This window comes from Siphateles boraxobius, unplaced genomic scaffold (assembly GCF_051911475.1).
Source record: "Siphateles boraxobius isolate OS27281-9 unplaced genomic scaffold, OSU_SipBor_1 9, whole genome shotgun sequence".
Lineage (NCBI taxonomy): Eukaryota > Metazoa > Chordata > Actinopteri > Cypriniformes > Leuciscidae > Siphateles > Siphateles boraxobius.
Genome location: NW_027509219.1, coordinates 25,888,496 through 25,903,392, shown reverse-complemented (window position 1 = coordinate 25,903,392; position 14,897 = coordinate 25,888,496). Strand labels below are relative to the sequence as shown.

Sequence of the window (14,897 nt, the reverse complement as noted above, 5' to 3'; positions counted from 1 at the left end):
GAATCACAAATGAAGTGTATTTAATAAATTGAATATCAACGCCCAGTTTCTGTTAATAAAAAGTTTGAAAACACGCAGCGTTGTCATAATTACAGCAGAAATCCCAGAGAAAATATTTTTGACAAAATGGGGTTCTTCCAAATACTGTGTTTGACAATGGGTCACTGTGTCAAAAAAGGTTGAGAATTACGGTAGGATTACAAAGAGCATCTAATTGGACAAAAATCTGCCTTTTCCATAATGGGTCATCATTATTTTTGCATCAATTTTACTACAATTTTAAATGCATATATCTGCTAATTGTAAATTTAGTCAACATTTAAGAGTACAGAAGCATTTAGAAGGCCTTGCTGCTAACAGAAATGAACAAACAAACAAAAAAATGAACACATTTTTTTGACATCAACGTGATTTAGCAAAGTTGGACAGATTCCTAGATCAACATCCTTTGTTGGCCCTTGAACAACCTTTGCCCAGCCCTAATTATAGCCATCAACGCAAACCCCTAAAATCAGAAGGAAATTACATGTTGATGAAAATGCTGTTTAAGCCACAATTTCAGCTCTTGCTAGGCTGATCCCATGTCCAACCTGGCTAAATCACGTTGATCAATTTTTCAAACCAGCAGATAAGATTGAAACTCCAGGAGTCAGGTCACGACCAGTGAATATCTCCCTCAGTGTCACTGCCTCTGCGGACAGATACAATTTCAGACCCAAGGCAGCATAACTGTGTAACTAACTGTGCAACTGAGTTTTTCCATCTCTCTCTGTCTTTACGTCAAGCTTAAGGCATCCACACAGCTACTGGGCGCTATGGCAACAGGAGATCCCCCACCATTTTTATCAGTGTATTACGACAAGATTTTCCTGCTGAATCTTGTTGAAGACAATGAACAATAACCATCCAGTCTGTTCCAAAACACACTGACTCATTTGCCACAATTTGAGCCAAAGCAAGCAAATATTACTGTCCCATCAAGATGAGCCAGTTCTTTGAGGTCTCAGAGGTTTAATCATGTGGGCCTAAATATAGTTTAGTCTAGACTAGTCTAAAAGATATCCAGGCTCACAAATAGGCTATGCTTCTTGATGTACATTAGTTAATTTCACCATTTATACTTGGCTCATAGATGAAAACCTCAGTCTGGCTGGATGAAAGCAATCAATGAGGCAGGAGACTCTTTTGATAAAGATAGCTGCAGGAAGCACACAGCATCTATGCTAATTATGTGTTAGCTTCAAGTGTTTGTTTCTCTGTTTTTTTCTTGGCAGAACAGAGCAGTAACTATATAATTTAACACTATTGAGAGAGGCAGGAAATGTATGCTGATGCTTAATGATTACAGATCATAAAACAACTGAAGTGTGCTTAAAATTATAATGTTAATAATAACTTTCAAATAATAATATTTGGTATGTAAACAAAGCATGCCCTTTCGAAAATTCTTTTTGGAATCAATCCTACAAAATGTACTGAGGTTTATGATTAAAACAAAAAAAATGCAACTGATGAAAGAAATCAACCCTGGTTTAAGTCTCCTGTTTCTTTGCAATATATAACTATCAAGTTTCAAACCCAAACTTCACCCTTGGTGAGATCTGAAAGCTGTCAGTAGCCATTCCTCTTAAGTGCTTACTCACAGAAACCAGTTCTTCTGTCCATAGATTCTTTTAAGGCTGCTCCCCCTTTTATTGCTTCTCAGATACTCGGAAAAACTAGGACTCCACATTCTTCACAGAGTGCCAGCCTCTCCATCTCTGCTGCTAAATATGACAAATAATTTGTCCTGACTCAACACTTTCTCACACCATCCTCCTCAGCAACACAGTGAGATGATATAAGAGATGAAGACCAGCTACAGCAGAGGGAAAAAAGGCAGTGTAAGGAAGATTCCTCGCTCTGAGAAGAGGTTCACGCTAATGAAGGCTGTGTGGGATGATTTGGCCTTATGATTATAATCAGGTCTTCATGTCAGTGGTCTGAAATGATGAGGGCAAAGAGATCATAGAATCCTGGTTAATGGAAAAACTAGAGTTCACAGAATGTAGAGCATGGTTCCATTAGAAAAAAGTACCATGATATTAAGAATGGGAATCATACGTTTTATTGCCAATTCTTTTAGTACTTATGAGGAAGAAACATTGCCGATGCCATTGTCAAAATGATGAGATAATTTCAATAATCACTTGAAGTGCAAAAAAATTATTCTGTCATTATTTACTCACCTTCATGTTGTTTCTTCTGTGTTTTAGAGAAGTGAATCATAAGAGTCATTCAGTCAGGAAATGGATGACACCAGTCATTGGATGGTTTTGATTCATCCACCTCATAAGACTGCATTTATTGGACTACATTGATAGTGTTGTCTGTTTTTGATTTACAAAAACAATAATAAGAGTGATTTGAGGAGATTCATTTGTTTGGAAATTGGACTGCACTCATCACCTGATTCGCCCTAGATTCAGGTCAGGGCTTTTAAAGAGTTAGCCTTCAAACTCAAGCTCCTCTGACATTTCTCTTTAAAAATGTTCATTTTAGACTTCTAATTCTTGACCAGTGTTTTGTTTTTCTCTATCCTCTGCGCTTCCACGTTCTTCAATTCATCATGCGTTGGGTCAGAGGTCACTCTTCCACCGGAACTAGACGCCGTTTGGTCTTTACTGGAAGCCAGTGATTATAATTTATAAAGTTATAAATATGGATATTTTTCTTACAAAAATGCATCACTTCACTTCAGAATGCCTTTATTAACCCCCTGGAGTATATAGATTACTGTTATGATGGATGGATGAGCTTTTTGGTGCTTTAAAAAACCACAGTAAAAAACAGTATTGAACTACAAAATACCGCAGGAGAGTATTTTACTATAGTGTGAAATTCACATCAGCCGTTAACTGAAACAAACATGATCCAGTATAAATAACAAAATTAAATAAATTATTACAACTATTGGTATTGAAATATCAAAGTGCCATGGTAATACCATCTTTACTGCTCTCTTTTTTATCTTATACTCACTAAGTCCCATGATTTATATTCTCTGTAACAAAGCAAATCACTAAAGTACATGGAAATGTGGTCTGTGGATCTTAGGTACTTGAGGGCACATTCTGCTGTGCTTGGCTAATTGTAAGTGCTTTTCTCCCTCTATTATCTCATTCTTCACCGACACACACACACACACACACACACACACACACACACACACACACACACACACACACACACACACACACACACACACACACACGTCTCAGTGTACTTATCTTACCCCTCCTTTTCACTCTTTTCCCCTCGTCTCCTCTATAATCCATAAGAATAATCCCACCTGCAGCCAAACTCCAAAGCCTGGAGTAGCTCCATCGTGGTCTCAGAGACATCATTTACAAGTCTAATCAGAGATCATGATAATTACAAATGGCAATTGAATAAATCTGATTAATGTTTAACACGAGCTCTGAGCTTGCCGTGCCCGGAATGTTTAAACACAGGCAAAGAGGAGTAAATATTCTCCCGTCTGTCAGCGAGTTGCCAGGATTTGCAAATCAAACAGAGCTGAGCTTATATCTCAAGGCGTCAAGGACTGTGGCTTGGCTTCAAGGAGGTATCTGGAGGCCCTTTTTCAGCCTGACGGAGTTAGTTAACATTATTTAGTAGGGTTAGCGTGACTGACATCACCTCTGGGGGACAGGTTTAAAGACAGTCACTCAAGAACGCACATACTAGAAAACCTGTCAACATGTTCTAGTTAGTCTTTCTCCACAGACGTTCAAAAGTTTTGCCATTCAAAAGCTAATGTACAGGCAATGAGATAAACGGGAATGCTAAAGGATCGCTTTTATACCTACTTGGATGACACCTGACCTCTGACCCAAAGAACTCCCATAGTGCCAATAAAGTCACTCTGTGAAACTCAAACCCTTACCAACAAAATGCTTTGCAAAATGCAAACGCTTCTGTACTGCTCTTCCTCTTATTTAAAAAGTTTTCTATTGATCATTATATTTCCTCTGTATCTTTAATCAAAAGTCTTCAGAAACTCTGATGTTTAATTAATTAGGCACTGAACACAAGGCCCACTCACTGGCTCAGAGAACCAGCTTTAATTAAATATTCATGAGCTGGCGACTGCTAATTATCATTCTAGCAATGTTCCTACGATGGCTCAATAAGGACTAGGAATTCATGAGGAAGAGGATAGTAATTGTAATGATGACTGTGAAGGTGATGATGATAATGAAGGCAAGTAACTTTCACCACAAGCCAAACAATCCATCTGGAAAGCATCTGTGGCGGAGGCTCACTAAAGCTCTGCTCAAAGTTTCATTCGATGAGGGAGTACTGGAAGAGCATGAATATAATTAAAAGGAATAAAACATCAGGGATGGTGTTCAGTTCCGCAACACACACCCGCGAGTATCAGGCATGTGAGATGCTCAAAGGCAATCCCTTCCACCTCTAAATGACAGATGGAGATGAGGCCGGTGACTCTGAGGAACGAGGAGATAAATGGGCCGCTCTGTTTCTTTCTTTCTCTGTCTTTCTCTGAGTGAATAGATTAATGTGAGGTGCCGGTATGAGTCTCTCTCAGATACAGACGTGATGCGTGGCAGTGTGAGCGCTGTAGTCGTGCCGCAGCTGAGATGTGAATATGAGATGTGTGTTTAGGTAAAACCAAGACTCAGAGATTCCTGCCCACTGGTACAGAAAACAATCCATCCACAACCTAGCTGCAAAACAAACAAAAAAATATGTAAATTGCTTTAACTTCTTAATTAAACCATGAAATATATTTTCATTTAGAGCCAAAAACGTAAGAAAACTTTTTAAATTTAATTTAAAAAAATCAATATTTCAAGAAATTTAATTATCTAGAATTTTTTTTATAAAAATAAAAATTGATCAATAATAATAGTATCGAACAAAAACGTTGATACAAATGTGATTTTTTAAAAATATATTTCTAGAAACTTTTATATTCTAATTTTTTTTTAAAGAAAATAATAATTTTATGGAACAAAAAACTTTGAAAATTTAGTGTACAAATATAAATATCTCCACAAAATATATATATAAAATATAAATAATACAATATATTATAAACATTTACAAATGTAAATGTTTGCGGGAGCAAGTAAAAATCTGAACTACTGGCTCGACTGGGCTAGGAGAATTATTTTTTGAGACATGAATTTGCATAGTTTTTTAATCAACCTGTCAATCAGGGTTTTTTTTAATCCGCTGTCAATCAACAAGAGTTTAATACAATACTCGCCACCCATAGAGTGTGAATTGAAAATGCCTGCTCAGCTCCGCTCACTCCACACCAGTGGACTGTTAACAGAAACAACCAGATCGGCTGCCTGATATCCGTGAAAAATGTAACAATGCACGAAAGAAAAATAGTGAAGTCCACGGATAAGCATTTATCTCTGCCTTCTTTCTCGTCTCGCTCTAATATAGACAGATTTGAAACTACTACCTCAGCGTGTCTCTTTGTCAACACTCTAGGTAGTTTGTACACAGCGGGACGCTAATTTGTACCGATACTTGAGTGCACTTCAGATTTCCTTTCTGAACGTACCATCATGCCTCAGAGGGGAATTTAAGGGCTTTCGAACCAATCACTTAAAAAGTCTGAGTTTTAAACAAATTTTGAGAGATTTGTAATGCATGACAGAGGTTTAGGCTGTTAAAAGGCCCACTTATCATAATCATGCAGTGTGAAGTTAAAGAAATCAGCTGTGATTTCTATCCACTCACCAGAATTCTTTTCTATTCTTGACTCCTGCGACATCCTTCTCCTCTATCTTGCGGCGAGTGAGTCAAGGAGCATCTATCGTAGATTAAATTGGCCTGTGCCCGACTGGCCTACGTGCCAAATGCTGACTTCTTCCATCTCTCATCACATCCTGAGATAATAACCCTTCCAAACTTTCCCACTCTCACTTCTTTCATCTGCCGCTGACCTCCTCCTCCTCTCCTTTAGCGCTCTCTCCATCCACGATATGCACAATCTCCACCTTCAATCTCCTCATTTCTCCGCCTGAAGCTCCTTTTCACCCCTATCATATGCACACACACAGGCCCCAATGGGCCCCTTCCCATCATGCACCAGCACTCCCCCTCTTCCCCGTCCCCTCGCTGCGAATCTGACCTTGGCTCCATGGCTGAAATGGAGCCTCCGATAAAATCACTAAACCTCCGGTCCACCTCATAATCTCAAATTACACTAATGCCTCATATGGTGGCTTCCCAGAGGGACCTGTTTGGGTTTGATTGAATGCGAGTCCGTGTGCGCATGACTATTTGTAAGGAGGTGGAGGGGTCTTTAAAATCACCCACCGGAATGACTATGATTTTGCTCGAGGATGTACGTTTAAGTGATAGGCTAGTTCATCAAAAAATTTAAATTCTGTCATAATTGCCTCATAATTCCCGCTCTACATATGGAACACTATTGGGCAGAAAATTGACGCAGCTCCCAAAAACACAAAGCAAATAGTGGTGGATGTAACTGACGAAGGCCGGTAAGAGATGTGCTTGTAAACCTCACTCCCCTGGCCTCAAAAGGTGATCTAGCGACTGATGCTATGGCTGTGGTCTTTAGAGTCCTTGTTAGCACGCCCGCCTCCCATGCCAAAGACCTGGACTCGAATCCTGATCAGAGCGAGGCGAGTAGAACCTGTTACATGGACACTGACATTAGAGCACACCAGTTCCAGCGTTTTCTAAACCACCTTGGTTCCATAGCTATTTTACCCATTCATTTCATCCACAGGGATTAAAAAAAAAGACAACAAATAAGCCAACCAACTCTCTGGTATATCCCCACATTAAAAAACTAAATTCAATTTAAAGCATAAAAATTATTTGAAAATCAGACCCCAAAAAAGTACTAATTTATTGAGGGAATTAACTGCAATCCCATGAAGCACTGCAAATAATGTAATTAGATAAAAATCTACACTGTAAGAAAAAAATCTGTAGAAAAACGGAAAAGATACTGGTAATTTTCTGCCAGGACATTACTCGTAAAGTTTACAGACATTTCCTTCAAAATACAATACAAAACACCTTTGAAAAATCATAAATCAATACAAAAAATGTCTTAATATTTACAGACTTTTCTTAGAGAATATGGAAAAACAAACTTCAAACCTCAGGGTAGGTCTGTCTTTGATGGTTTATAAGTTATATGAGTTAAAAATCAATTCCCCTACAGAAAAAATTAACATGCTCTTTACTTTGCGCAACCTGACTGCTGAGTTCTACTAATGTCAAATCTGTCTTCGCTGAAATTCTTCATCCACGGCTCTCAAAGAGGTTTATATTGGTTTAAGCTTGAGTGAATGGAATTTGACAGATACTTCCATTTCTCTTAATGAAAAAAGGTGCACAACATTGTGATACATAGAAAAAAAACGGTTATTATTGAACTGAATTTTGATTTTGATTTTTTTTTTTGGTGAGCTTTCTCTTTAACTCCCCGCCTTAACCTAGCAAAAACAAATGTTCCATTGCTACAAACCGTGATGAATTTGCTTTCTAACAGAGTTGTGCAGGTTGTATTTTGACTGTGCCATTAGTCTCCCGGTGATCTTTGCCAGCACAGCAGGCATGCACGCAAGAATTATGAACCGAATGCCGCAAAATTTAAAAACTGTGGCATTTTCTATATGAAATCCAAACAGCGTTTCCAGAAGCCTTTAAAAGGCATCTGAAAGCCAATTTTAGCGACGTGCTTTATTACAAGGCCAAACGTGTAAGAGTAATCAGGACATATCTGCTTTCTCGGCACACAGGCATCGAAGCGGAGAGTGGGCCTCTCGTACGGTCAAGTCACACACACACACACACACGCACTGGCAGGCTGCCGGTTAGTGGCGGTGAGGTCGCTGTCACTATGACGACCTGGTGACAAGCTGTCTGTTCCACTCTTAAACAACCAGACCTGCAGTGAAAGGCACAGCCTATAGTTAGTGTCACTCACAGCTTTCAAAAAGCACAGGCGAGCAAATGCCCATAATGCTGAAAGCACAAGTATGTGTGTGTGTAGATATAGGAAGGGCCAGGGAAGGGGATGGAGTTTTGTTTTGAGGTTCTGATAATTGAGGGACAGGTTCTTTATGAATAGCTTTCTCTCTCTCACGCTCCCACTCTTGTTCTTTCTATTATCTATTATACATTACCCTTTTCTGTAAGCACACTGTACAACCAGGCCACAGCAGGCCCAGGAGATACAAACAAATAGAAAAGGTTTGATTTGGTAGGCTACAAATTCTAACTATGAGAAGAGGCGCACACACATTTACATTCATATTAAATTAGGGAAAAGCGTAAAATTGTTTTCAAAGTTGATCAGTTTTACCATACATAACGGTTAGTTCCACCTCCTCATTGGTCTCTTTATGCACACTCATACATATATATACACATTAATATACAAAAAACATAATACATAATATATGTATTAAATAATTTATAATGCATATATTTTCTAAAAACACTGTTATATATATATATATATATATATATATATATATATATATATATACACACACATGGTTTATTCCGATCAACTAGAGCTCTGTCCTGTGTCCGCAGGGGCTTTCTATTCTTCCATAATGGTAGGTCTGCACCTGTCTCCCTGCCCACCACCCTGTGTTCACGGGCACCCAGGTCAGCTAAATATAGCCCCTCAATCCCCCCTCAACCCCGATCTCCCGTAGGTAGTACGCTGTGTGGATAGAATTACACACACATACACTACGAGATACTATGTCACTGTACTGGAAAGAAATACCAGACTGCTGCGCTGTTAAAAGTATGCGTGTGACATGCTGTTTGTTGTTTATAAATGTACTCGTTCACAGTCAGTTCAAGCGTGGAGGGGTGGAACGGTAAGAAATTAGGCTTTTGATTGAGACTTTTGGCAGTAATCTGTGCAGGATCAATAACGGGGGAAGTTGACTGATAGAAAATCTCATATGTTGGTGAAATGGACCGTGCGGTCGAGGCGTCCTGGAGGAATTGATGGTCCGAGATAATAAAAGATTCCATTGAGTGATTACGGAAATGTCACAGAATTCCTCTCCACCGTTTCCACCTCTCGTTACACGGCACCAATCAAAGTCTCGTTGGGTGATGGATGATCGTTATTACCGGTGGAAATAATAATGAGATTGGTTATCAGTGTCAGACATTTCACTCTCAGAGTGTTGGGTCAGGTGAATCGTGATGACAAACATCCATCATGGACGCAATGAATTCACAGATGCATGCTGTTTCCGAGCTGCGTCACGACCTGTGCTGCCTCATTTCACGTGTGTGTGTGTGTCTGTCTGTCTGCACTATCACTGCTGATACAAAACATAAGATGAATACTTTCTATGGCACTGCAGTTTTTCATAAAGCAGCCCCCCCCCCCCCCCCCCAACCTACCCCCTCCCAGCTGTTGCCGTGGAAACTGTTTGCAGAGCAGGAGAGAACTATTCTATTACTTTTATGGGGAACAATTCCAAGCACCTTCCTTCAACACAAAAACCAAAACATGACCTAGCAGAGAGAGAGAGAGAAAATGAGGCAGGAAGACTGAGAAAGTGCACTTTAAGGTCGCTTAGACACTACAGGTTACGTTATGACAGAGAACGCTGCAAGTGGAGATGGTGTGTCACAAAGATGTAGAGGCAAGGGTGTACAGTTAAATTACACTTGTCACGTAACTAAAAGTTGATGATTTTTTTTTTACTTTTTCTGCAACGCTCTGTCATATTCATTGAAAAATGGCAATTTAAGACAGTAGTGTGCAGTTGCGTTTTTCAACAATCTAATTCACTTTTATCACTGCTTGAATTTCGAACTGACCTCAAGAAGTAGCCATTTGTAATGCCTTTATAAAAACATAACACATTATATCACAACATTTTCTTCACAAAATATCCTTTTCAGTAATGACATGGTGGCTAAAAAAACACAAAAGATTTTTTAATTTTGGAAAAGTCTCATGCTCACCAAGACTGCATTTGATCAAAAATTCAAAAATGTAATGTTGTGAAATATATTACAACTTAAATTTAACCATTTTAACCATTTCAAATGTACATAAAATGGAATTTTCAGCATCACTATTCCAATCTTCAGTGTAACATGATCCTTCAGAAATCATTCTAATATGCTAATTTGGTGCTCAATAAACTTTTCTTGTTGGTATCAATGTTAATAACAAGTGTGGCTTTATACTTATGTGGAAACTGTGATACCTTTTTCAGATTTGAGAAAATTCAAAATAAAAACATTTACTATCTTTTTTTTATCTTTACTGTCACTTTTGATTAATTGAATGTGTAATTGCTAAGTAAAAATCTAAATTACTTTCAAAAAAAGAAATCAAATCTTATGGACCACAAACTTTTTTAGACATGGAAGAACTTCTATCGCTTGTGACTTTATCATGTCACACTTGGTTAGGAGGACACAGTGTCGAATCTGTCCACACAGTCAAAGAAACACCATTAGTGTTCAGTATATGTACTCGTATTACAGCAATGATCCCTACGAAGGTCCTGCTGACAGCCTCAGGCTGAGAGACCAGCACCTCCACCCAGTGCTAGCGGAGCATTTTTACAAACATAATTCTCTTTCCTCCTCCACCCATTCCTCCTCCTTTCACTACATATTTTACAGCCTTCCCCCTGCTGACACCAGTATTGGATTTATCAGCTCACTCCTCTCATCCCTGAGCCAAGATCATCCATCTGCCCTTTATATCATCCCTCCCAGAATTCCTTAGTTCTTATTTCTGTTGTTCCCAAAGGGCACAAGGTACAGTATGTGTTCAAGAAATACCAAGGTGTCCACGGAGAAAAGCAATGACAAGGCTAGAAATCTTTGTCTGATTGTACAGAGTTTGTGTGTGTGTGTGTGTGTGTGTGTGTGTGTGTGTGTGTGTGTGTGTGTGTGTGTGTGTGTGTGTGTGTGTGTGTGTGTGTGTGTGTGTGTGTGTGTGTGTGTGTGTGTTTCAGTAGTCATTAGAGGAGAAAATGACATTGTAAAATATATTATAACAGAAACTTATATTACAATATTATTGTTTTTAAAATCTTAATGACTAATATAATATAACAATTAATATAATATAATGTATAGTATAATATAATACAATGCAATACATTCTAATATAATAAAAAGTCTGATATTTGAGCTACCAAAAGTTCCTTTGTTTTTTCATTATTTCCAAACCATTAGTATATTCTGACACTAGGTGGACCAGTAATCAATCTGGGCGGACTGGTACCACCCCGGGCTCTTATGTGGCCTCACCCCTGGAGGAGCAGAGAGTAAGAGGGTCAATGCAGGCAGACAGACAGGTCTTGAGGGTTGGATTAGAGCCTAGGGAACAGTGAAGATGAAAGCAAAAAGGATCAAATGTTAATCAATATGCAGCACATGCTTTCTGAAGGTTCTTTAGTGTTGCCCTTTTGCATATGTGTCGGGCGCCACATTTGGATAATCCGTTTTGTTTCATGCATTTGTGTGTAATGGGAGACTGGGAGAATAGTACAGATAAAGCTGTCTCTGATGTCTGAATTAGACAGTTTTTCAAAGCTTGTACAAAGTAGTGTTTTCAGCAAATTTGCTCTAATCTGCCACAATGTGTGTGTGTGTGGGTATATCTGGCTATATTTAATCAACAAATTTGTCCACAAAGCTAGCTAAATCAGACAAACATCCCTTCGGATACATTCTGGGATTGACTCGTTTGAAAAAAATATTAATAAATAAAGTAAATTATAAAAATGACATTTAAATACAGTAAATTATAAAAATTATTACATATAATTTTTATTCTGAAAATGATGTAATCGAGTAAAGAATACATTTTTTTTTTTTTTCTGTCCTCATTTTTCTCAATGAAAACTTCTATCGTGTATCCTGGTGTCAAGTTAAGCTGAAGTCATTATTATGACGATCAATGCAGATATACTGGATATTGATTACACTGTCTGAACAAAAACAGATTTGATTTCTTGCAAAATGGCAGTAAAGACTGTCAGTCCTAATGATCTGATATGAAAAATAAATCAGTTTTATCTGCTGTGTAAACAAAGCCTATACGTAAATTTGTGTGTTTTGGAAGGGAATTGAGAGCAAAGGAAAGAGAAAAGAAGAAATGTGAAAAGAGGAAAGAACAGAAGGAAAATTACAAACTGAGGTCATCTGTATGAAATAATATGCAGACAAAAAAAACAAGAGAAAAATAACATAATGAGCCTAATTTGAGAGAATAGATAAGGTGAATTGAGACAGTGCCAGTGGTGACACTCAGGTTACTTTTTCCTCCGGGGATCTTTCCTTCTTTTAACCTCTTCTTCTATTAGCTTCACTTAGATTTAGTGTGTGTGTGTGTGTGTGTGTGTGTGTGTGTGTGTGTGTGTGTGTGTGTGTGTGTGTGTGTGTGTGTGTGTGTGTGTGTGTGGCGGTGGAGTCATTTCATTATGTGGATGCAAGTGAAATCCATCCAGAAACTGGATGAAACATAAGTCAAAGAGGAAATTAATGGAAAATGGCTTTAGAATTGTTAATGTCATATTAAATTAAGTTAAAGTTACAATAACTCCAAATAATATTATTTAACAATGTCACAGCTACGGACTAGGCCTGGGGAGCATGACGATATATATTGTTACCAATACCATGGTATAAATGTCTGTCATTAAGAGATTTTGCTATTGCCCTATAGACACTTCAGAGTGATGAAATGCATGAATGAGAATATATAGAGCGGGACGTGCTTGATGTTAAATAGAGTTATAAGCCCGATATATCCTGAAAAAGAACTCAGTGCTGTGCTAGTACTGACTGGCACACTGCCAAAGTGCGTGCACAGAAAGCTGTCTCTCTCAGAAGGCGATCGCGACTTTGGGATGTCCTCGAAGTTAAAAAGCACATTAAGCAACAACAGAACTCAATGCGGTACATGCGCTGACTGACACACAGCGCAAGTGCGTACACAGAAAGCCACGTCTCTCTGCATGCGATCAGTTCTCTTTCACATTTTATTGCACTTGAATGGTCAGATACACACAAAATTATTACAAAATGTTCATCGTGTGGAGTATTAATGTAAACACAGCTGTTTATGTCTTAAGTGAAAGTAAACAGCTGGGTGTAAACCAGATGTGTATCAGTATAATGGATCTGTGCGTTTGGTCTTAAAGTGACAGCAGCTAGGGCTGGGACGGTTACCACATTACCGCAATACCGCGGTCACGTGCCTCCAACCGCGGGTCTGAGCTCGTCACCGTCATCACCGCAAAAAAAATAACAAAAATAACCTTGGCCTGCACATGTGTGCACGTTGTGTCTAATGACATGGATTCATTGATTCTAATGACATGGATTATGTCTAATGATATAATGGCTTACATGGATTCAAGGTTTTCTAAACAAAACTTATCATCAAAAGATGGAGCAAATCCGATCTTTCACGAGTTGAGGAGCACAATGTTCCATGACACATAATAACATTCCATTCGTATTAGCGATGCGCGGATGGGCTATTATTATTTTATCCGCAACCGCATCACAAAACTCATCATCTGTCCGCCATCCACCCGCACCAACGTTTTTTGATCAATTTCCGAAACCGCATCCGCGGCGCTGACTGTTTTAAGGTCTATGAGCAATGCGAGGCGCTGCTATCGCGAGGCTAGAAAGCTCTTGGCTGTTCTAGATCCAATGCAGCAAAGATATTTAAAGGCTAAAGTCCCTAGTATATTGACTATGTTGTATCCCCAGAATATCAGCAGTTCATCTGCAGTGAACTCCGTCTCCGATCGGCGCACAGGGATAAATATATATAAGTAAATAGCCTATAACGCACATCGGCAAACCTGACCTTACCTGACTAGGCTACTGTAGACTAAAATGTTATCATTTCGTTTTGAATTTTGTTTAAAAGTAGACATTCAGGCCCAGCCTACGCCGAGTTTCGGTTCATTTGAGACGAGCTCCAGTTCACCCGCAAGAGATCGCACCCGCGCTTCCACGTCCTCCTGATTATATGTCTGCTATTTGCTTCTTATTTCTTAATTCCAGTTAATTAGTTAATGAAACAGACATTAAAATTAAGGTTACAATTTATACAAAACAAAATTTAATTTAAAGAAAGGCTTTCTACAAAACAAAACTTAATAAAGTGGTCAAAATCGGCTATTTAAAGCGGTTTACCGCCATACCGCGGGGATATCTTGCTTTTCAACCGCGGTTAGAAAAAATCCATACCGCCCCAGCCCTAACAGCAGCCTAATATACCTACGTAACTGCTGCTCTGTCATTAATGTGAATCAACCAAAAGAGAAAATAACTTACTGAATTATTCCTGATTGAGGAATGTTTTTAGCTTTAATAATACAGTGGATAGTATAAGTGAACACACCCATGCTAAAGTTGACTAAAAAGAGGAATAAAAAAATCATCTTTTGGAAATTGATTTTAATGCCTTAATTTAAAAAATTAGGAAAAATCCAACCTTTAAGGACACCAATTTTCTTTGTGAATGAATAATGTATCGTAAATAAATAAATGTTCTTCCTTAAAATACAGGTTGCGTAAGTCAGGACACCCCAATGTTAAATTCCCAAAATTCCCATAGAGGCAGGGAGATTTTTATTGTTAAAGGCCAGTTATTTCATGGATCCAGGATACTGTGCATCAGGATAAAGTTCCCTTGGCCTTTGGAATTAAAAAAGCCCCACATCATCACATTCCCTTCGCCATTCTTAGAGATTGGCATGGTGTTATTTCAGCTAGGCTCATAGCTGGTATGATTTGCATTGAGAGATGATCTTCTGGAAAGTGCCCCATGCCAATCTCTAAGTATGGTGTAGGGA

At 38.6% G+C, this 14,897-nt stretch overlaps 1 protein-coding gene across 7 annotated transcripts in view; it reads right to left on the bottom strand.

Moving 5' to 3' along the window:
• The window catches only part of sema6bb (sema domain, transmembrane domain (TM), and cytoplasmic domain, (semaphorin) 6Bb), a 150,518-nt gene that overhangs the window by 81,148 nt on the left and 54,473 nt on the right, over nucleotides 1–14,897 (bottom strand). The window contains exon 1 of one of the 7 annotated variants that reach the window (XM_077224160.1): nucleotides 11,326–11,388. The exons of 5 other annotated variants lie outside the window; for them this stretch is intronic. The gene's annotated coding sequence lies outside the window, so the exon portion shown is untranslated. Of the gene's footprint in view, nucleotides 1–5,766; nucleotides 5,811–11,325; nucleotides 11,389–14,897 lie in introns of those variants that run through there. One more of the 7 variants, XM_077224158.1, reaches the window with a different exon arrangement.